Raw genomic sequence first — 23,329 nt, forward strand, 5'->3', positions numbered from 1 at the left:
ACTAACCAGACCAACCAGAGCTCCCAGGGGCTAAACCACAAACCAAAGGAGGATGGCCTAGTTGGGCATCAATGGGAGGAGAGGCCCTTGGTCCTGTGGAAGCTTGATGTCCCAGCATAGGGGGATGCTAGAGCCATGAGGAAGTAGTGGGTGGGTGGGTAGGTGGGTGGAGAACCCTCATAGAGGCAAAGGGGAGGGAGATGGGATGGGGGGTTTGCAGAGGGGAAACTGGGAAGGGGGACAACATTTCAAATGTAAATAAAGAAAATAACCAAAAAAATAAATAAAATAAAGACTCGCTTAAGATCTCACTCAAGACCCTACTCTACATGTGGAGCTATTGGCAGTAGATGGCTGCTGAGGGAACCATAGCCACTCTCCTTTGGGAACATGCCCACCGTTCATTTGACCCTGACTCTTTGGATAGCCTTAGATCCACCCATATATGGGTGTCAATAGTTGGACTCTGTGAGTTGTTAATAATCAAAATAAGGTAAAAATAAAAAAAAGGGCGTGTGACTACAGGAGAGGGGGAGGGTCAGACGGAGCGCTGGGAAGAGGTAGTAGTGAATGGATATGATCAATATACACTGTACAAATGTATGAAACTTATAAATAATGTAAAATATTTTAAAGAGACAGAGACCAGAGCATTGGAGTTTTAGAGCCAGCAAGATTGACAGGAGAGTCAGAGAAGAGGGGATCAAAACAATAGATGAACTCAGTGAGACAGAAAATAAATTATAGAAAATCAATAAAACCAAAAGCTTTTTCTTTGAAAATAATCAAGAAAATTGACGAACATCTAGTCACTATCTATAAGAAACTTACAATGAAAGTTTTTAATTATCCTGATCCTAATTATCCTGATCTCAGTGGATCCATAAGCCAAGAGGAACACGTACTGGAAAGAGGTACAACTTCTATTCACAGAAAATCCCAGATAATCCAAAAGTAATAAGATAAACAACTGGCTGCCAAGGCAGAATCAGCAGAGTCATGAGAAACAAACCTGCAAAAATCAAAATATTTTAATATTTAATAAAATTCTTAATTTTGTATTTGAGCATCAGTTAAGATAGGAAGTTCTTAAAATATTATTTTAATGGCATCAAGAGTTTAAAACACACAAGAAAAATACAACAAAATCCCCAGTTTTCTGTTGGCAGTTGTTGAGAAATTGTTAAATATTTAGATCGTCTATGTGAATTGAAAGAGTCAATATTTTTCAGATCAATTCTCCCCAAACTTAACCACATATTCAACACAATCTAAGACGTGTTTGTATTGAAAGTTTTAAAGGAATTGAAAAGAAATTATAGTGGCAAAAGTTTTGTGAAAACGGCAAACAAAATGTAACCAAGAGCCTGGGTTAAGAGTTCACCAAGGCCCACCTGTGGGAGCAGGCAGAGCTCACCACCGCCCACTTATGGGGGCAGACAGAGCGCACCACCGCCCACTCGTGGGAGCAGGCTGAGGGAGCAGGCATTAAAGCCTGGCATTCCTGGTAATTTTGAACAAGGACCCTGAGATAATTTGATGCTTCTCAACAGACTGTAATGAAAAACATGGGTTTTTATCTACAAAATATGTATTTCCATCTTTACTTCAGAGAATACACAAGTACTAACATGAACTGGGTTATAGACTTCAACATAAACATTAAAACTAAAATTTACTAATGATGTCTGTATTGTACCCCTTTCCCCAAGGCTCTGGGAGCATCACAAAAGAGATAAAAATATATTGTAAGAGCCAGAAGTCAGAGAGGACCACAGCAAAACAATGTCTTCTGTATATGACAGGATGGCTGCCCTCACAAATCCACAGCCCACACAAGATCAAGGCAGTCAGAATTCTAACACTGAGTCAGAAGGGTTCATCTGCCTATCTGACTCCCAAGCTCTCTCTCTCTCTCTCTGCCTGTGTGTGTGTGTTTCTATCTCTGTCTCTTTCTGTATCTGTGTCTCTGTTTCTGTGTTTCTGTCTCTTTCTCTGTCTTTCTGTGTGTCTTTCTGTCTCTTTCTGTCTCTCTGTCTCTGTCACTCTGCATCTCTGTCTTTCTCTCTGTGTCTTTCTTTGTGTGTTTCTGTGTCTGTGTCACTTTCTCTGTGTCTCTGACTGTCTCAGTGTTTCTGTATCTGTCTGTCTCTGTCTCTGTCTCTCTTACACACACACACACACACACACACACACACACCATGACAAAGGAAAATGAAACAAAGAGACCACTAAAAATAACACAGTTTGCAGTTTGTGTTGGCAGCTATTCCTGGGTGTGCTGCCTGCCCCTGGCCTGTGGCTGTATACCCAGTTGACTCTCTGTTGGAGACAACTGATTTTCCCTTGGCCAGGAGGGATCCATTGCAAATAATTTCTTGGTTAGGGGTGGGGCCCTCTCAGTGCTGACATCCCATCTGGCTTGACCCTGTTCGTGTCCTAAATGTGCTGCCAGTCTCTGAGTTCATAGGTGCATCGGTCCTGTTGTGTCTAGAAGATGCTGTTCCCTTGGAGTCACCCAGTCCCTCTGCCTTCCCTCTTGTTATGGACATTTTAATCCCAACCTGGGGTTTCTACCTTACCTTCATCGTTCAAGTCCCAGATAAAAGACACATACAACCTTTGTAGTTACAATAAGCTTTAATCAGCACTAGAGTGGGGCAGATATCTATCCTCTATGCTATGAGAATCTACTTTCCTAGAGTTATTTCTGGGCTGCTCTTAACTCCAATTGGTCAACCCCCAGGGCCATGTTTTCTTGACTCCTGTCCCATGGCAGCTTCTTCTTCCTCCTCCCCTTCCTCTCCTTTATGTGGTTCTCCTCTAACCCCAAGCCCAGGAATCCTAAACCCCACCCACCTATGTCTCTTCTGTCCAATGATTGGCTGTTGGCATCTTTATTTACTTGGGTGCAGGGGTCACATAGTGTCACTTGGGTCTATGTACTGACTCCAGGTCTGGGGGGGGGGGGCTACACTTAGCATTACAATAGACAGTGAGACCAAACCTCAACATCTTTTCTTGAGCTTTGAGGGGAAGTGTTAGATAAAGATACCCATTTAGGACTAGGTGCTCCAAGACCTCTCAGTCTCGCACACTGTCTGGTTCTGGGATATGTCTATGTCGATCCCCATCTACTGCAAGAGGAAGCTTCTCTGACCAGGATTGAGAGACCCACTGATACACCAGTATTAATATCTCCATAGATAAATGTTTACAGCTCCCTTATTTCTAAATAACTTCATGTGATGTATCTCCCAGTTAATGGTACAGAGTCCCAGAATCATAGAAAATACATATTTTTACATAATAACTATTCTCTTTAAAGGGACTCTAGAATGACTTCAGTGTTTCATTTCCATTACAAGGCAGCGTCCTCCTGAAGGCCTGCCTCCTTGACCAAGGGAGAAGTGGAAAGGGCAGATACACTGTGGCTGACCCTACAACCATACACAGCATAAGTAAATCTCAGACTGTGGTAACTGATGGTTCCAACACGAAGTGAGATTGCTTGTTTATAGCATGATAATCTTCTCCTGCTACCAGGCCATGATGATCTCACCAGTGATTTTTCCAGAAGTTTTGGATGGTTTCAATTTTTATGTTTATGCCTATATCCTACTTCATGTCAATATCTGGTGTACTATATTCGGTGGGTATATAATATGGGATAGTCCATGGTTTGCACATGGGCATCTGGTTTTCCATCACAGGCAGTAATGTGGAAAAGAAGCAGGTGCGTCTCTGTGAGTTCCCGGCCAGTGATCTGATCTACATAGTGAGTTCAAAGCTAACCAGAGTTGTGCAGTGAAATACTGTCTCAACAAGCAAATCAAACAAACCAGAGCAAAACAAAAGACCCTGGTTGAAGATTTGTGAGTTCACACCAAGTTTATAGCCACCACCCTGGCTGAAGATTTGTGAGTTCACACTGGATGTTTATATCCATCACCCTGATGGAAGGTTTGTGAGTTCACACCATGTTTATAGCCACCACCCTGGCTGAAGATTTGTGAGTTCACACTGGATGTTTATAGCCATCACCCTGATGGGAGGTTTGTGAGTTCACACCATGTTTATATCTCTATGAACTTTTAGGAAAGACAAATGCAGTTCATACTGACAGAGAGTCTATCAATTATCTAGAGCTGATCATGTGGAGGTCTTGGTAGAGAGCACAGGGACATGTTGTAAGGTAATTAAAATGAGTATTTTACATTTGTTTATTTGTTTGTTTATGTGTGTGGAGCTCAGAGAACAACATGCAGAAACCCAGTCTCTCCCACCATGTAGATACCAGGGATCAACCTCAGGTTTTTAGGATCTTTACCCACAGAGCCATCTCACAGGCCCTGAAAACCTATGTCTCGATTGTGGTAGTGACGACCTAGGTGTGTACGTCAGGCAGAATCTTTTCACCTAAATGAGTTAAGGTGGTTTCTGTGACTCCTTCTGGACAGCAGCTGAGAGATTCCTAAAGATAGAGTACAAAGGTGCTTGGCAGTTCAGGAGGAGCTGCTTTCTGAGGGAAAAGAACATTTACAGAGTCACTGAAGGCTGAGAATGCTTGGTGAAGGGCCTGAGAGCATTGCTAATTAGTGTCACACAGCTCCAGAATCACGAAGTCACATGCTGCTACCTAATGCCTACTCTCTTTAAAGTGTATCTAGAAAGACATCTATTTCTAGTATTTTGTGGGGGGGGAGCCAACATTATCAAAACATCACCCTTTTTGAACACGAGAAGAAAAAAGAAAGTTTCCAGAATCTTTCTTTTTTAAAAAAACAAAAACAAATTTAGGTTTAAACAAACCAAACCAAACCAACCAACCAAACAAACAAACCAAGCTGTTCTTAGCTAGTCACTATCCACTACCACCAAGGCCACAACTAGATGCAGAAAATACTTAAGGAAACATAGTCCCTGACAGTAACCATTCCTGTTATCCTAGATGACAGGCACAGACACAAGACATGACATCCCGTGTATACAGACATGGTGCCACTTGAACATCTGCAATCTGGAGACACTAACCAAGCATTTCAGGAAAAAAAATCACACCCCAGGGCTGCTGGGACTTCCAGGAAACCTGCCTGCTGGAGGTTCGGCATACAATGTATCTTCAGCATCTAGAACTGACACAAATATAGAGGACGGGCCAGAAACGACAGGAAGTGCTCAGCCCTGGGGGAGGAGGGTCAGGACACAAATTAAAAACCTTTGGTTGCTTTCTCCAACTGGTAGCAGAAAGTAAATGATTAATTCCAAACACTGACAAGAGGAGTTGAAGGTGTGTGCTGAACTTTGCAATTTCAGGAAAAAGATGATATTTTGTGGAAGAAACTTGGAAATGTGCAAGAAAGACCAGGATCTTTAGTACCAAGGAACTCAGTACAGATTTTATACTAAAGACAAGATCAGATGGGGAAAAACTTACAGGCTTTCACTATTGAGATGATTAAACAATGCAATAATATTTCCAGTGTTGTTTAAACAGCAAAAAATTAAGAGACCACCAGAAATCCAATAGTATGTGCATGCTAGAAATGTGGTATAGGGTGTACTGTGCATGTACACAGAGTGTGTGTATGTGCACAGAACATTTGTGTACACAGTGTGTGCACAGAATGTACATGTATGTGGGATGGGTGTACAGAGGGTGTGCTGTGCATGTGCACAGACAGTGCATATACACAGAGTGTGTGTATACACAGACTGTGCATGTACACAGAATGTGCATATATGTGGGATGGGTGTACACACGGTGTGCTGTGCACAGAATATGCATATGTGCAGGTTGTATGTGTGTACAGAGTATGCTGTGTGTATACACAGAGTGTTTTGTGCATGCACACAGAGTGTGCATGTGCACAGAATGAACATGTAAACAGTGTGCATTTTGTAGGGTGTGTGTGTACACAGAGTGTGCTGTTCATATACACAGAATGAGGTGTGTGTGATCACTCCTATAGACATACGTTCATGCTAAAAGTGAAAGTGGACTACAGAATTAAACCACACAGCACTCACAAGTGTGTTCAACACTTGTGCTCGTGAGCACAGGCCAGGAGAAGAAAATGATGAGTTAGTGAACTTTTGTAATATTTTACCATTTACATAATAAAGTAAATAAATATTAGCTTTTCTGCTTAAAATAGGTTTAAAACAGAGGTGAACAAAGTACTAAAAGCTGCAGAAAAAACACATTCTCATTAAGAGGAAACTGGTCAAAAGGAGACAATCAAAAGACCACAGAGTCCGAGCTGGGGTTCAGTTGGTGAAGGGCCAGTCTTGTGAGCACAAGACCTGAGTTTGGATTCTTTGGTCTTCTGTGTGTTTGTGATCCTAGCACGGGGGAGGGGCAGAGATAGATTTACCCCTGTGGCTTCCTGGCCCAGCCCATTTAGAGAATTGGAGAACACCAGGCTTAGCAACACAGTCCATCTGAAAAAGTAATGTAGAGAATGACCCAGGAAGACACCCAAAAATCAACCTAGCCACCATGTCTATCGCGCGCGCGCGCGCGCGCACACACACACACACACACACACACACACACACACACCGTCATCATCATCGTCAAAGCTGGTTAGTGTTTTGGCTTCATTTAATAAGACTTACAGTACACAGTGTCATGTTTTAATACACACAGGCATAGTTATAGTGATTGCCACAGCAAGCACTCCATCCTATTTATCAACTTATCTACAGTTACTGAGGTTTGTGGTAAAAAAAAAAACACCTAAAATCTCCCCCTTTCCCCAGGCTCGAATGTTACTGTCTATAGTTGTGACACTATAATTAGATCTCTAGACTTACATAGCCAGAGCCTTGAACCTTGGCCTCAATCACACCCTTTGTGCACACACTCCCTGACACTGGTGATGTGCCTGTTGTCTGGGTAGTGTTTCTTTCTTAGATCCTACATGTAAATGCCATCAAGAAATATTTTTCTGTGTCTGACTTACTACAGTCAAATTCATCCCAGTTGCTGAAAATGGCTTGATCTCCCTTGATAAAGCTAACTGATAGTCTAACGCATATCAAAACGTTTTACCCATCAGCAGACATTTCCATTGCTTCCATATCCTTGCTTTTATGAAAGCTGCCTTGACTGTGGGCATCAATGCCGCAGACGGTGCTGATTTGCTTCCCTTGAGTGTGAGATTGTGTGGTCATAGGGTGACTCTTTATTAACTTCTTTAGGAGCCCCCGAGTCATTCTACAGGGTAGCTGTACCAATCTATACTTATCAATGGTGCATGCAAGCCCCCCTTTCCCACACTCTGATCAATACTTGCTACCTCTTGCCCTCTTAATAACAGAATTTGAACAACTGTGAAGTGGCCTCTCATTTAACTAACTTGTATTTCCTGGATGATCAATAAGCCCTTTTTCATATGTCTACATATGAAAAATGTAGACATTCCTTGTTTATGTCTTCTTTAGAGAAATGTCTACTTAGGATATTTCTCTTATGTGAAACATAAAAATCAAACCGAAACTGCCTGAAGACTTAAATGTAAGATTGTAAGCCTTAGAGCTTCTAGAGAAACATGGAGAGGAGAAACATTTTAGCATTGTTCGTGGGGAGGGTTTCTGGATATTTTACCAAATGTACACATGACAGAAGCAAAATTAAACAAGTGTGGTGTCCTAGTCAGGGTTGCTGCTGCTGTGGTGAAACACCGTGACTGAAACCAACATGAAGAGGAAAGGATTTCCTTCACTCACCACTCCCTGGAACAGCTCACCATCCAAATCAGTGAGGGCAGGAACTCAAGCAGGACAGGAACCTGGAGGCAGGCGCTGATGCAGAGACCGTGGAGTGTGCTGCTTACTGGCTTGCTCCCTATGGCTTGCTCAGCCTGCGTTTTTACAGAATTCAGGACCACAGCCAAGGGATGATACCACCCACAATGGGCTGGGCCCTCCCCATCAATCAATAACTGAGAAAATGCCCTACAGGCTTGCCTACAGCCTGATCTTATGGAAGCAAGTTTTCAACTGAGGTTCCCTCCTCTCCGATGACTTTAGCTTGTCAAGTCAAGCTGACATAAAACTAGCCAGCACATGTGGCTATATCACATTGAAAGAAACTTCTGCACAGAAAAGGAAGTGCTCGACGGAGTGAAACAACTATCCATGGATTGGAAGAAAAGATTCACGAACTATGGAACACACAAGGAGAACTCACTCAAAGTAACAGGCGGGGGAGGGGGAGAATTCAAAGAACTCATTCAGTCTGGTGGAGAACGTAAATGGCCAATCATATTTATGAACATCAGATTCAACAGTAGGAAGACGAGTGCTCGTGACTGTTAAAGTCCTGGCGCTTGGGCTGTTACTTTATCACTAAACACAGTGCAGTGTCAGGAACATGGAGTACCCTGCTTGTACATGCAAGAAGAATAACAGTGAGCTCCCAGCTCACTGTTCTAGTATGTTCTAAGTATGACTGTGAGAAGTATAGGATGCAGCACAAATGGGCATTGTTTGTGAAGTAAGCCTCGGCTACCATCATTGTTTAGCCCTCCTTCTTTGAACCAGGTTTTCTACCATGCTGCCTTCCTGAGGACCTTGAACTTGAAATACAGCCAGTTAAGTATTCTGAAACTTTAACGTGTCTGGGGACAAAGACCCAATCACGTAAGTTCAAGTCTACAGACATTAGACTGTCTATAAGTAGTCAGTTAGATGAAGATAAAAATATCAGAATAAATGGTCTCAGTATTGTTGGAGGAAGAATATGAGCAAATATAACCTTGGGAGGCATGAGGGACCAGTGTTTAAAAACCCAACTTCCTTCTGCAGTGGAGACCCCTCAGGCAATGAAAGGGAGGAAGACCCTGGCACTGCCCCCTGTGGAAGAAAAGGGTCCTTCTAAGACCTCTCCTAGAACAGCCAGTGCAGCTGGGCAGATGGCACACTGCACTGTGCAAGCAACGGAGCCTGTGAAGAGAAACCGAGGGTCATGGCCACCTGTGCACTCTCAGCAGACTGAAGATTTACTGGAAATGGAAGGGGCCTGTCAGCCCAGAGACTCCAGCAGCAATCCCACATAGCTTTCTTCCTAAAACTTTTCACTGTGCCTTGCTACCTAATGGTAGGGTGTGGGAAGCCACATATGCCATTATGTGCAGTTTTTTGCCGAGTCACTGCCTGGCCCGAGGCATGCAAATGAGGTACTGAAAGCATAACCAATCGGGTGTAGACACGCCTCTCCTAGGCCTATATAAGCAGCACCAGTTCTGGGGCTCAGGGTCTTTTCGCCTCTGCAATCAAGCTCTCCCAATAAATGTGTGCAGAAGGATCCTGTTGTGGCGTCTTTCTTGCTGGTGAGTCGGGCGCTCACAGTAGGGTTCCATAAACTGACCTCCAGTCTCAAGACTGGCAAGTTCACAGCACAGCCCCTGATCTAGTTCCAAAAGTATTGTCTTGGTGTTGGTCTCGGCAAGTGTTGGGCGTTTCTCTCCCCTGACGCAACATAAATGATTTCTGATTTTTGTTGCTGATATTGTTGGGTGTTCTGAATTCATTTATTTAGCAAACATTGACATCACACTCTGTTTGTACTAAGCACTATTCTTAGCACTACACAAATGTTCCTGGTTCCATCCAACTCACTGCTGCTTCTGACAGTGACATTCTCACAAAGAGACTGCCACAACTGTCAGTGTCTTTACCGCAAACAGGAGACAGCTTCATCTGCTCCCCTCCAACTGGTGTATGTGTGGTGGTGGTGGTGGTGGTTGGGGGTGGGGGGTGATACACTACAGTGTGCTCTGAGAGCTGGGGAAGGGGCTTTGTCTGTCCTGTTGGGATGTAAATGGCTTCCATCCCATCCCTAGGGAGTCAGGTCATTAGAAATGTTTTCCCTCACTTGAATTGATCCTACTTCAGCACTGAGGGGGATGCTGGCCACCCCACCCCCTGCCCATTCCTCTCCTTCCAATAGGCTTGCCTGGCACATCAAATGACAGATCTTCTCGGTGATATAGATGTCTAGTTTTCAAAAATCTTCAATCAAATTTCACTCCCTCGAGCCCTTTTTCTCCTCATTCTTCCTTATTGGTTAACACCTTTGTAATAATCCGGTGTCCAGACTGTATCATTTTATCACTTTCCGGCTCCCCTCCCAGGTGGTGTTTACTGTGACTCTAGGGCTTTCGGGGCCTCTGCTTTCCGCTGGGCAACTGCTTCCAATCATTTGTCTCCAGGCTCCTCACTCCGTCCTGCCTTCAACCTGACTTATTTTCTCTCTTAAATTTCCACGCATCCCAGATTCCAGTCACCTTGTCCACTTGGAATGCACACGTGCGCTTGTGGCTTTACCATGACCTGAGTCTTAATTCTCTGTAATCAGTGGGAGGCGTGAAGAAATGTTCACAGGAGTATTGCATTAATAATGATGGATGAGATTTCACTTACTGAGCGCGTCCCATGGCCCAGGCACCAGGCTCAGCGTGTTCATACATGTTTATAAGATCACACATGATCTTACAGTAAATCACGAACTGTAGCTGCTCTTTCTATCTGGTTTTTACATAGAAAGAAAGCTAAAGTTTAAACATGTTAAACTTAACAAGCTAGTGTGATAGAATTCAACCTCTGAGGACTCCACGGTCACCCTCAGCTACGTGAGCCTTGACCTCAATGAGATTGGTCTGTGAGAGATAAATAAACACATAACTAAATAAAATTAAATTGAATAAAATTAAATTAAATAAAGATGCTAAATAGGCAGACTAGAATTCACACCCAAATTTTGAGATTAACTATTACACTACATGGTGTTTAAAGTAAGCTTCGCCTTTCAATGGCACTGCAGAGACTGAAGCAGGGAGCCCTGTTTTATAAACTATGCTATAAACAAAATAAAAAACTGAAGGAGATTTCAGAAGTTTTCTAGTTCTAGTCTCGTTTGCAAGATGAGGGCCCTGAAGCAGGTAAAGAATGATTTGCTGAGTATAGCTCGATTCTGACGCCATACTGAAGGGTGACTTCCTGGAAGATACTCTTCCCTGAGACTCAGTGGCTCTCTCTGAGCCATAAGGCCAGGCACATAGTGCTGCTGCATGGAAGTTGCAAATGAGTCCTGCATTTCACCCTTCCTGTGTTACCAACACTGTCATCTGTCTGTCTTTGAGGAATAGACCATAGCCCGTCTTTCTGCCCACTTGGCCTGAAGAGCAGAGCTGCTGTGTTCTCCCTCTCAATACCAACCCAGCCCCTACCCCGCTCCTCTCTATTCCCTATGACTGCCTCTCTCCACTTCTCTACTTAGTTATCTCAAACCAGTGATTCTCAAAGGGCCAGGACATGCTACGCATCCCTGAGGCCCTAGATAACCCCCCCAGGCCAAAATGGTCTCTTCCCTCCTCCGAAAGATTTCCCATGTCACTCATTTGTCATTTATCGCACGCGGCCCTGTATCATCTGTTCGGTCCCTTTTTGTGTAAGAGCCCAGCTTGCCTTGAGGGCAGAGATCATATCTTATTCATCATTGCATCCAGCACAATGCCTAGCCTAAGGCCCACAACAAAATAGGTGTTCTATAAATGTTGATTGATTTATTGTACGTGGAAATGAAAATGACTTCCTTGCTTCTACGGAGACCCAAACAAAGAAAGTAACTTTTCTTAGAGCCATGAGACCGACTTGGAATACACATTTTCGAGGACTCAAAAGGAAAGTAATTGGAAGTGTTTGTACTTACACGAACATGAGTGTGTCTGTTGGCAGTTGAAATGGGCCAACAGGGGTTAATCTGATATTAAGCAGACAAGGACAAATGAAAAGTTTCTCCACAGACTTGAGCAGTTAAAGATACTTTTTAAAAGCAGTTCTATATATGTAGGTATGTTTTAAAAATTAGACAGATTGATCATCATCAGATTATAAAAAGTAGAAAAACCTGAGGGTCACTACCCTGAGGCTTGCTAGAGGTCATACTCTTTCTCATTCGACTTTGAAAATTCCATAAAAATGTGCAGACCCATCTTCCTGACCCTCCTCGTGGAAACATCTTAGATTGTGAAGAGGCAAAGCCTTAGTTTGTCTTGTAGATGGGCTTACAGAAACTCAAGAGAGACCTATAGTCATGAAGAAGATTATTTTGTTTTTTTTATCTTCCCTTGATACTACTGTAAGATGGACCTTTACATCTTGCTATATAGGCCGTTGATGTGTTTATGCTACAGAGGGGGTGACTAATGCCTTACACGTGTGAGGTTGGCCTCTCTACCTTGTACTTCCAGAAGGGCAGGAAGGGAAGAAACAAACACTGGTTGAGAATTTTCTAGGTGCCAGTCACCATGTTAAATGCTTGCCCCATGTTAATATCTTCAGCAACTTGTCCAGGTTCCGACTTCCAACAGATAGAGATAGTCAATGTGAACTGTGTTTGCCCTGCTTTTGGAATCTCATGGATGATGTCTAAGGGACCTTTTCTTTTCATGAACATGAACACCTCAGGCTGCCTTCAGGATCTGGTACTTTTGATCATATCCATATTGGAAAACCCAAGTCATGCCAGTGTTTGCTAGGATTTCCAAGTGATTTGTCACCCAACGTTCACATACTGGAGGCTTGATCCTTAGAATTGTAACATGGGAAGATGGTGCAATGCTTGGGAGGGAGGGGCAAATGCAAGGTGGCTGTCGTGAAAGCATTATCGTCAGAAGAAACGAATGCTGGTCTCTTGCACTAAGTTACTTCTCATATAAAGTTTCTATAAGCAATACTACCCCGAGTGCCTGGCCCTTTCTGCACATGCCTGGAGTGCTTTCAGTTTTTATGACAAGTTGAGCCACAGCCAAGCCAAGAGTCAGTGAATGTTTTTTTGGACCCTGTAGTCACAAGAATCATGAACAAGGTAGACCTCTTTTCTTTACAAGTATTAACTAGCCTTGAGCATTTTGCTATAGCAAGAGTAAACATAACAATACACTTATATTCACTTTTAAGGCTTCTTATCCCTGGAATAATTACAATTCCTGTCTATACAACTTCCAGCATTCTCACAATCTCACAGGATCAGACTTCCCTTTCATCACAAAACTTGGGTCTCTGGTTAGCTTCCAGAATGCCTAAGTATCAAGTTTATATACAATAATGATGTATGTGTCTGTCTTAATTAGGGTTTTACAGCTGTGAGCAGACACCATGACCAAGGGAACTCTTATAAGGACAACATTTAATTGGGCCTGGCTTACAGGTTCAGAGGTTCAGTCCATTATCATCATGATGGGAGCATGGCAGCATCCAGGCAAGCATGGTGCAGGAGGAGCTGAGAGTTCTACACCTTGTTCTGAAGGCAAACAGGAGAAGCCTGACTTCTAGGCAGGTAGGCAAGGGTATCCAAGCCCAGGTCCATAGTGACACACCTATTCCAACAAGGCTGTACCTCTTAATAGTGCCACTCCCTGGACCAACCATATTCAAACCACCATAGTCACCTTCTTGCTTTCTTTGTCCTTTGGGCTTTAAAGATGTGCCTTTTCTCTTATTCAAAAATAAATAAATAAATAAATCAAAAAGAAAAAAGAAACAAGAAAAGAAATTGTCATCCTTGGGAGTGTCACTTGTGGCTTTTATCTCACTGACCCTTCCTATTAATCTCAGGAATCTGGCATTCCTCATTTTATCATACCATGGGTCTTAATTTTTAATTCCAAAACAAGTTTAAAACTCTTACATCTTGAGAAAAGTATAGCCATTGAGATCTTCATACTTGACACTAATGTCTCTTTCCTCTTCCCAGCTAAACTCATAAAACAAAAACCCATGGTCTAGCACTGTAGCTTGAGTTCACACTCACCCACAGTCTAGCAATGTAGTTTGAGTTCACACTCACTTACAGTCTAGCACTGTAGCTTGAGTTCACACTCACCTGTGGTCTAGCACTGTAGCTTGAGTTCACACTCACCCACAGTCTAGCACTGTAGCCTGAGTTCACATCCAGCACACTACTGTTTCATTTTCTCCACTTCAGTCCAGATCTGCTTCCCCTGGTGACTAACCCACTGCTCAAATGGGAAAATGAAGTGGAAACTTCTGGTTTCTTTGGAAAGTCTGTAGTCTCAGATAGTATTTTGCTAAAGCAGACTGGTGGAGGAATGTTTCCCTGAAGCAGACACAGGTGAAAGGATGTTCTGCTGTAACAAGCACATGGAAGGATATGATAAAGGTCTCTTTGTTAAGGACATGCATGTACTGGTCCGCCTTACAATGCATAGCTGAGCTCCATTTGTCAGGACTCCATAGAGAGAAACATGCCAAACTTCCCGTGAGGTTCCTTCGGCTTCTTTTTACTTCCATGGACTCAGGCCAATTGGCAGTGATATCAGATGATAGAGAGACATCTGGGGTTCTTTTGCTAAGACAAAATCACGTGCTGAGGCAAGACTGCTGGAGGACAGGTGATGTTTGGAGGGAGTATAAATAGGAGTCAGAGGACAGTGACAGAGGCGTGACTTGGCTTACTGGCAGGAAAGTTTATGTAAATGTGTCTTGTTCACTGATTCTCTAGTCCTGGGTAATTCTGCAGCCTTCCGGAAGCTGATACTGTCTTGTCTATTCAGCTGTTGTGTTCTTTCTTTCTTTCTTTCTTTCTTTCTTTCCTTCTTCCTCTTCCCCAGTAATTTTCTACCCTCTGCTCCAGATAATGTAAGAGACTTATAAGGTTTTGATATTGTCAGGTCTACCAGTGCTGACTACATGGATGGATGCCAAGGACACCTCTGCTGCCATGGTCACTCTGACACCCACACTTGTTCATTAGCTGTCTCAGCTAGAGTCCTAGCTCAGCCTACACAGTGGACAAAGCAAGTACCTACTGTGTTCTCAAATTCCTCTCTCATCCTTCTCCTCCCAGAAGACCAACCACGGGGAGCTGTCAGCTTTGCTTCCTAACCATCTATACTCTGTCCATCCTTCCTTAGTCTTGGGGCCCATTATCTATTAGAGTGACATCACAACTTCATCTAAACTTGATGTTCTCTACCAGGACAATTGTGTCTCTCACCCCATGAGGCATTTAGAAACAGAGAAGGTATGCTTAACTGTCACCTCAGGTGTTAGAGGGGAGGAGAACTCATGTGCTCACACACCTTAGTAAAGGACAATCACAGTTCATAGACCAGATCCCCCAGGCTCTCACCCAAAGGGATTATCCACCCTAGGTGTTAACTGAGCCATGACCAAGTCATGGACCTATTTATCAGGAGTTCTCAGTTCTGAGATGCTAGACTCAGTCAGAGGCAGTAGTTCCCTGTCCTTTGAAGAGCAGGGGAGTCTGCCAACAACTCAGCAGGGACCATAAACTACCATGTTAAGAACTGGCCCTGCATGTTCAGATGAGACTGATGACACATGCACCTCTGTAGCGTGCTCTGTAACACCACCAATACCCGGTAGTATGACTCGTGACACCAACAACACACGCTTCTGTGGTGTGCTCTGTGACACTGATGACACACACCTCTGTAGTGTGTCTGTGATACCCACAACACACACTCTGTAGTGTGCCCTCTGTCATTGTTCATTACAGTTTGCTGGTCTCCTTTGATCCATGTCGCTGTTTTTAAATATGGTCATGGTGTTTCCCTGCAAGTTTTACATAGTTCAGTGTTTTCTATAAGCTAACAAACAAGACTCACTCATTTGGAAAAGAATTAACATAATTTCAGTAGCACATATGATAAAAGAATAATAGCACATGAAGTAAATGTTGGGTACCTGATAGAAATACTTCAGATATTGTCATATTATATTTATATGTTGTGTGAAATACTGACAATATCTTATGTATTGTATTTTTATTTCTTTATTGAAAGTGGGAAACAAGTGTTATTAATTTTTGTTTGAGTGCATGTGTTCCTGTGGGAGGTATGAATATGTATGTGAACATATGTATGCATGCATATACGTGTGTGTGTGTGTGTGTGTGTGTGTGTGTGTGTGTGTGTAAACCAGAGGCCAAGATCAGCTCTCTTCCTTCCTCCTCTATCTCTACCTTTTGAGACTGGATCCATCTCTGAACCTGGAGTTTATAAATTTGTCTAGACTAAATGGCCAGCAAGCATCAGGCACCCGCCTGTCTCTACCTACTAAGGATGAGATAAAAAGTGTGCACATCTTTGCTGGGCTTTTTTATGTGGGTTTTGGGGATCAAGTCTCAGGTTTTCATATTTGCATGACAAGCACTTTGCCTACTGAACCATCTCCACAGCTCAAAGGTTATTATTTTGAAAAACATCAACTAATCAAGAGTGAACTATTTTCCTGAAGTAGAATGTGTATGTGGGTCTCTAGGATTCAAGGATGTGTGTTAAATCTTTAATTGTCTCTAATTAAAGATGGTTTGAAATTTAACTTTCCCAATTATCCCAATATTTTCAAAATCCTATTGATCATGCTCTTGAGACTTAGTCTCCATTATAAGGTTTTTTTTTTTTCTTCTAGAAATATTTCAAAGAGTATTTTCAGTTTGGGAGAGCTCATTATGAGAAACCTGGACTATTAGTTTCATGCAGTAAACTCAACTCAATTGATGGGTGTTTGAACAAGGGAAGGTTTTTGTCTCACTGCGCAGAATATTGCCTCCTTACAGTAGACTCAAGAACATTTTGATTTGTAGTTACAGAACATTTTCAGGACACAATTATTTTACATATATAATGTGTGTATTTACCTACATGCTCCTTCCTGTGCTCAGGGCTTGAAGTAGTAAATACAGTGATGTATTTGCTATGATCCTGAATCATTTAAAAAGGAAAACAACCTACCCAGGACCCTGGAGTCAAAGCCAGTTGTCAGTGCCACCCTGTCCTGTACTCTCCTGACTTTATACTTCAATGGTCGATATTGTTGTGTTCTTCCCAAGGACTTCCTGGCAAGTGGAGGGGCTGCAGCCATCTTCAAGGCTGTAGTAGCCCCTACCCGACAGGTCAAGCTGCTGCTGCAGGTGTACCATGCCAGTAAGCAAATCTCACCAGATAACTAATATCCGGGAATTATAGACAGGTTCATAGATAATGAGCAGAGAGCCCTGTCCTAGTGTGGTAACCTGGCCAATGTCACCAGATACTTCTCCACCCATGCTGTCAACTTTACCTTCAGAGATAAATACAAGCAGATCTTCCTAGGTGATATGGAGCAGAGGACCCAGTTTGGACACTGCTTTTCAGGGAACCTGGTATCAGATGCCACTGCTGGGGCCATATCCTTGTTGTGTTCTGTGCACTCTCTTAATTTTGCCCATACCTGTCCAACAGGTGACATGGGCAAAGCTGGACCTGGAGGGGAATTCAGAGGTCTGTTGACTGCCTGGCTCAGATCTACAAATCTGATGGATCAATACCTATACCAAGACTTCCATGTGTCTGTGCAGAGAATCATCATCCTCAGAGCTGCCTGCTTTGGTATCTGTGACACTGCAAAAGGGAACGCTTCCAGATTCCAAAATATATCTTTATCAGCTGGATGATGGTAGTCTGTCACAGATGTTGCTGGCTTGACAAAGTTTGCCGTCACATGACATGCATAAGGCATTCTTGACCGCTGGAGGAAGACTGTTCATGGTGAGGGAAGCCAAGGTTTCTTCAAGATGCATGGTCTAGCGATCTCATTGGTGAGGGTGAGGCTTCATCCCTGTCTTGTATGATGGAATCAAGAAGTTCACATATTTCCTAAGTGATCCAGAACCCTGTGATCAGGCATGTTGTATTACATTAGCATATTTTGAACATTATGAACAGATTCTCTGGGTTTGTTTGTCTTATCAATGACAACTGCTCACTGTTTGAAAAGTGGGAAGAAATACTACTACTACTGCTAATAATAATAATAATAATAATACGTATGTCTGGTCAGTTTTCTACTAAACCCATTTCCATGATGACAACCATGATGGTACTCAATTATATTTTTAGTTCAGTCATGACTGATAAAAATGATCAAAGAAATAAAACTTCCTTTAAAGAGAAAAGAAAAATTAAAAAAAAAAAAAAACTAGAGAAGCCATACATTTTTGGAATCTTTGACATTCAATGAGACTCTGTCATAGGCCAGATAATATAACACTTATTGATGGCTATATTTTATCCAGCTACTTCCCAAACTGTTACAAAAGGAAACAGACCTCCACGGCATGGCTCTGTAAAGGGGAAGTGCCTCACAGGTAAAAATGAGCTGACAGTTAACAATTTATGAGCACTTGAAAGAACGGCATTCCAGGTTAGACAGAGGTGGCAGGACCAGCGTGTGGAACTATGTCGACTCTGGAATGCTAAGTTCCACACGCCTGGAATGCGGTGAAGGAATGTGTGTTAAGGAAGAAAAAAATTTAAGGCCAGTGAAGACGTACAAATTGGATTATGAGATGCCAAGTTTATTGACTTAAAAGTGCTTCAAAATCCCCACTGAATTCAGAGAAAGGAGAGGTTGTGAGGAGGAGTACTGCTCATTTATTCATCAAAGTTTCTACTCCGTGGCTTTTTTCTTCTTCCTTTTAAAATAAATAGAGAGCCTGGGTTTAAATTTTTCATATATTTAATGATACTATTTCTCTTCCCCAACTCCTCCCAGGTCCTCCTCCTCCTCCCAGGTCCTCCTCCTCTTCCCTGCCCACCCAACTTCATAATCTTTCTGGGTCTTAAAAAAACAACAACAACAAAATAACAAAAGCTCATTAAAAAGAACACCACCACCAAAAAGAAAAAAACCCAAAAACCAAACCAAACCAAACCAAAACAAACCAAACCAAACCAAACCAAAACAAAACAAAACATGGAGTCTGTTTTGTGTTAGCCAACTATTCCTGAGCCTTGGAGTAAGGTTAACAAATCCAATGTCATGCCATTGAAAAGACAGATCTCTCTCCCACCAGCTGTCTTGGTTAGGGAGGGGACTTGGTGCCACATCCTCTGTGGTCTTCCACAAGGTCAGCGCTGTATTTCAGGCTGGTGGTGGTCAGCTCCTTGTCTGACTTCATGGAGGCTGACAAAACAGAATTCCACAGGCAGCAAACAGTGCCTCCTCAAAACCAAATAGGTGCAGTCTCCTGACTCCTCTGGAGGCTGGACCTGGAAGGTGAAGGTTCCAGCAGAGAGGTTTCTCCAGAGGCCTTTGTAGGTAGGCATCATTCTTCTCCCTGGGTCCTCATGCGGCCATTCTTCTATCTGCAAGCATCTCTGGCTTTCTGTCTCTCTTTACAAGAATATCAGGACCTTATCTTTACCTCCTCATCGAACCTCAATTAAGTGCTTTTAAGGCCTGTCTCCAAATACAGTCATATTTGGGGCTTAAGGTATCAACATGTGAGTTTAGAAGGTGGTATAGTAGTTTGAATGAGAAATGCCCGTCCCCTCCTCCATGATCTTGGGTGTTTTAACACTTGGTCACCAGTAGGTGGCACTGTTTGGGGAGGCTTAGACGTTGCAGCCTTGCTAGAGATCCATCAGTGGGCACGAGCTCTCTCTGCTTCCTGCTCCTATTGCTGTGCTCCGTGCTAACATGCCTCCCTGCTGTGATGGACTTCTGTCCCTCCGGAACCATGATCCGAATAAAATCCTCCTTCTGTAGGTTGCCTTGGTCATGGCGATTTACCACAGCGACAGAGGAGTACCTAATACAGTGGAGTTAGGGTAGGGGAGCACGTGTAATAGCACCTCCAGTGGAGGAAGTCTGGTCAGGTTCTGAGAGCCATGATAAATGCAGCTGGGGCCAGGCCATCTCTGCTTTTCACACCTGCTCACCTGCCATCGACTGGATTTGCATGCTAATTCAACAGCTCCCAGACTTTTCTCCACTGATCCAATGTCACTAGCTTAACCCTAGGGGCTGATACCAAGCACAAGTCTCTTCTTCAGCAGTGAAGACACAAAATTTGAAATGCCAGCATTGGTGATGGGTAGACACTTTAACACAGAAATGTAAAACTTTTGCCTTAAACTGAAACTGAATAACAACAACAACAAAAAGAATCTCCACGTTGCTTACTTAAAACATCCATGTCCCACATTACAGCGTGTACAATGGATTTGCCGTATGTATGTATGCATGTATGTATGCATGTATGTATGCACTAACATACTGTGTAATTTTCATGGTTTATAGGCATCATCAAAGCAATCCACAGACAGCTGCAGAACCTCCTAGGTTGCATAATCGCCCACTTGTTAGCGTTCAGAAGTAGAAAGCATCCTTCCACAATAATTAACACGATATGCCCATGCATATTCGCACATAAAGATTAAATTTTTAACACTCAAGTGTGCTTCATGCTGAAGCAGGTCCTACTGTGCTAACGCCGTGCTAACCTATGGCATCTCGCTCATTACTACCTAATTAAACTACTAATAGCCACATCAAATGAGCTTGTGTCCATAATTATTTTAAATATTAGCTGGGAAAGCTATTAAAAGTATGTAATCATATTGATCTTTGAAATTGATTCGGGAGCCCAAACTCTTGAAATTTATACAGAGGAATATATCTGCCCTTTAGATCTCGTGGGTGGGACCATGTTACCTATTTTATAGAATTTCTCCACTTGTCTACCTATTTCAAATTGGAAGTGCACACCCATGGATAATTGGGGGCAAAGTTTAAATAACTGGTAATTGTTCTATAAAATGCATTTATCAATTTATACTAATAACCCTGCCCAGGTAGGAACAGAAAGTTTTGTAAACAGAACTCGCAATTTTAAAAAGAGAACTCTTCGTGAATATTCAAAGTGTTCAGGGAAGAGGAGTTGCCTCTGGGGGACACGGTGGAGTCACTGAAGCACAAACGTTGTTGGGTGTGTGATGGCATACAGTTTGTGCTTACATTTCTTTTGAGATCTTTTCCTTAGTTTGCAGCCCCACCCTTGGAGCACTTGCATCCAAATATCAGCTTGCTCCTTGCTTGTTTTCCCAAAACATTTTGCAGTTGGGACAGATGGTCAGTTTTCTGTTTTCTCAGCATGCAATTAAAAAGAGAGTCAGGGTTGGCAAAGAATGGAAGTGGGGATGGAAAGGCTTGCAGGAGCGAGCCGGCTGCTGCTAGTGCTCCACTTACCACTAGATGTCCTGGAGACTAAACAAGAGGAAATCTGGGGCAGAGATTTGCATTCTCAGCCTGGCAATGATTCTGATCTTAATAGTGTAGCTCTAGGTTTCCAAAATGTCTGTTCTACTGGTTTGTGCCATGCTTCCTACAAACATAAGCAGTTAAATGTAGTGGTGCAGAGTGTAAGGAAACCCAGCGTGCATGTTGTCAGGCTTGTATATGGTTACAAAAGGACAGTTGAAACATTTATCCCAGAATCATGCACAGTGAGGAAGGGATACACAGTAAAGATACAAACACACATGTGCACACACACACACACAATCATACACATATAGACAAACACACAAATGCATACACATACAGACAAACACATATGCATACACACAAACATACACACATAAACACATACACAAACACACAGATATACAAACACACACACAAGCACAAACGCACACACATAAAGACTCATACAAACACACAATCACACATACACACAAACATATACACACACACATGCACATAATATACACACATATACACACACAATCGAGCGCCTGTGAGCACACACACACAATTAGTTCCCTTCTTGCAGAGAAGAATCTCCTAATGAAGCTTTGTTTTTCTCATTGAGCAAGCTCAACAGGCTGTCTTGTTCCGGATTACTTTCTTAGCAAGAAGAGTAATGTGTGGCTCTAACAAAACAATTACAGCCTTGTTCCTAGGAGTTGTTCACACCATGTTATCTTCCTTGACTGCTAACCAAATTGGAGTTGAAACTTTACTGTCCTGTCAGTTTGTGTGATTATTATGATGATGTAAAGCGGTGTGGTGCCCTTCTGAAATCCCATCTCCTAACAAGGCATAAAAGTACCTGCACACACCAAGAGTGTGTGCCAAGGGATGATGTGAGAGGGTGTCTTTCACTCCAATTGTTCCAGAATGGCCGTCAGATGCAGGAGGTCTGGCACAGCCTCCACTTGTATCCCCAGAGTAGTCAGCAAAGGAAGTGCAGGAACAAGCTCTCCCTGTTGTTGCGTGGTAAGAATCCTTCAGACAAGAGAGCAAACACATTGTGAGCACAATTCCTGGCACATTGTGAGTCCTAAGCATCCGTGTTGGCAGGATGGGAACTGTGAAATAAGTGCCAGGCTAGGGACCTCCCTCACCAAGGACTCCAGTTTCACTTTTCTTGGGATATGACTGGATAGGATAAAAAAAAAAATTGTAGTGGAAAAATAAAAACAAATGGAAAAGGTTAAATGTAAAAATATGGCCTCCAGTGTCTTACAAAACGGTGGCTTTGAAATGCCTTTGGGCCCGGACCTCATTTGCTGTCCATTGCTTTGATCAACTCTATGAGCAGAAGCTACTTGTGTGGGAAGCCACATGTGCCGTTGCAGAGTGGCGCAGGCTTCTGCTGGCCACCACGCATAAGTTTGAGCAAACAACCAATGCTTACTTATGCAGTAAAGTTTTTCGCCAAAACACTGCCTGGCCCGGGCATGATAATGAGGCTCTGCAAAGTACTNAGAGAATAACCAATCAGATGTGAGANATGCAAATGAGGTATGATAATGAGGTACTGAGAGAATAACCAATCAGATGTGAGACATGCAAATGAGGTATGTTAATGAGGTACTGTGAGATACTGAGAGAGAGTAGCCAATCAGATGAGGAACATGCAAATGAGGCATAGTGCATAACCAATCCGGGTGTGAGACACGCCTCTCCTAGGCCTATATAAGCAGTACCAGTTCTGGGCTTGGGGTCTCTTCGCCTCTACAATCAAGCTCTCCCAATAAACTCGTGCAGAAGGATCCTGTTGCAGTCGTTCTTGCTGGTCGAGTCGGACGCATGCAAGATACTTGGAGAGAAAAGGGTTTATTTGGCTTGCACTTCCATGTCGTGGTTCATTATTGAGGGAAGTCAGGGCCAGAACCTATGGCAGGAACGGGTGCAGAGGCCATGGAGGAACACTGCTTACTGGCTTGCTCTCTATGCTTTGTGATGTTTGCTCTCTTCTAGAACCCAGGACCATGTATGTAGGGATGGCACTGCCCACAGTGAGGTGGGCCTTCCCACAGCAACCATCAGCCAAGGTGTTCCACAGACAAACCTATAGGCCAGCCTGATAGGCAATTCCTCAACTGAGGCTCTCTCTTTCCAGATGACTCCAGTTGTGTCAAGTTCACATACAAACGGGCACACGTGTGCACATGCAAACATATGTGCACACACACAGGCACATACATGCACACATATGTAC

At 43.0% G+C, this 23,329-nt stretch overlaps 1 long non-coding RNA gene and 1 pseudogene across 1 annotated transcript in view; one reads left to right on the forward strand and one right to left on the reverse strand.

Moving 5' to 3' along the window:
- The first annotated feature begins 16,859 nt into the window (after nt 1-16,859).
- Nucleotides 16,860-17,491, forward strand: LOC110294911 (annotated as a pseudogene).
- A 919-nt stretch (nt 17,492-18,410) lies between these two features.
- The window catches only part of LOC110294817, a 48,361-nt gene continuing 43,442 nt past the window's right edge, over nt 18,411-23,329 (reverse strand). Inside the window, exons 3-4 of the long non-coding RNA XR_002377981.2 lie at nt 21,945-22,110; nt 18,411-18,511 (exon numbers count right to left, since the gene is read on the reverse strand). This is a non-coding gene — a long non-coding RNA (uncharacterized LOC110294817). The remainder of the gene's footprint in view (nt 18,512-21,944; nt 22,111-23,329) is intronic.

Source organism: Mus caroli, chromosome 5 (genome assembly GCF_900094665.2).
Source record: "Mus caroli chromosome 5, CAROLI_EIJ_v1.1, whole genome shotgun sequence".
NCBI classification, from domain to species: Eukaryota; Metazoa; Chordata; class Mammalia; order Rodentia; family Muridae; genus Mus; species Mus caroli.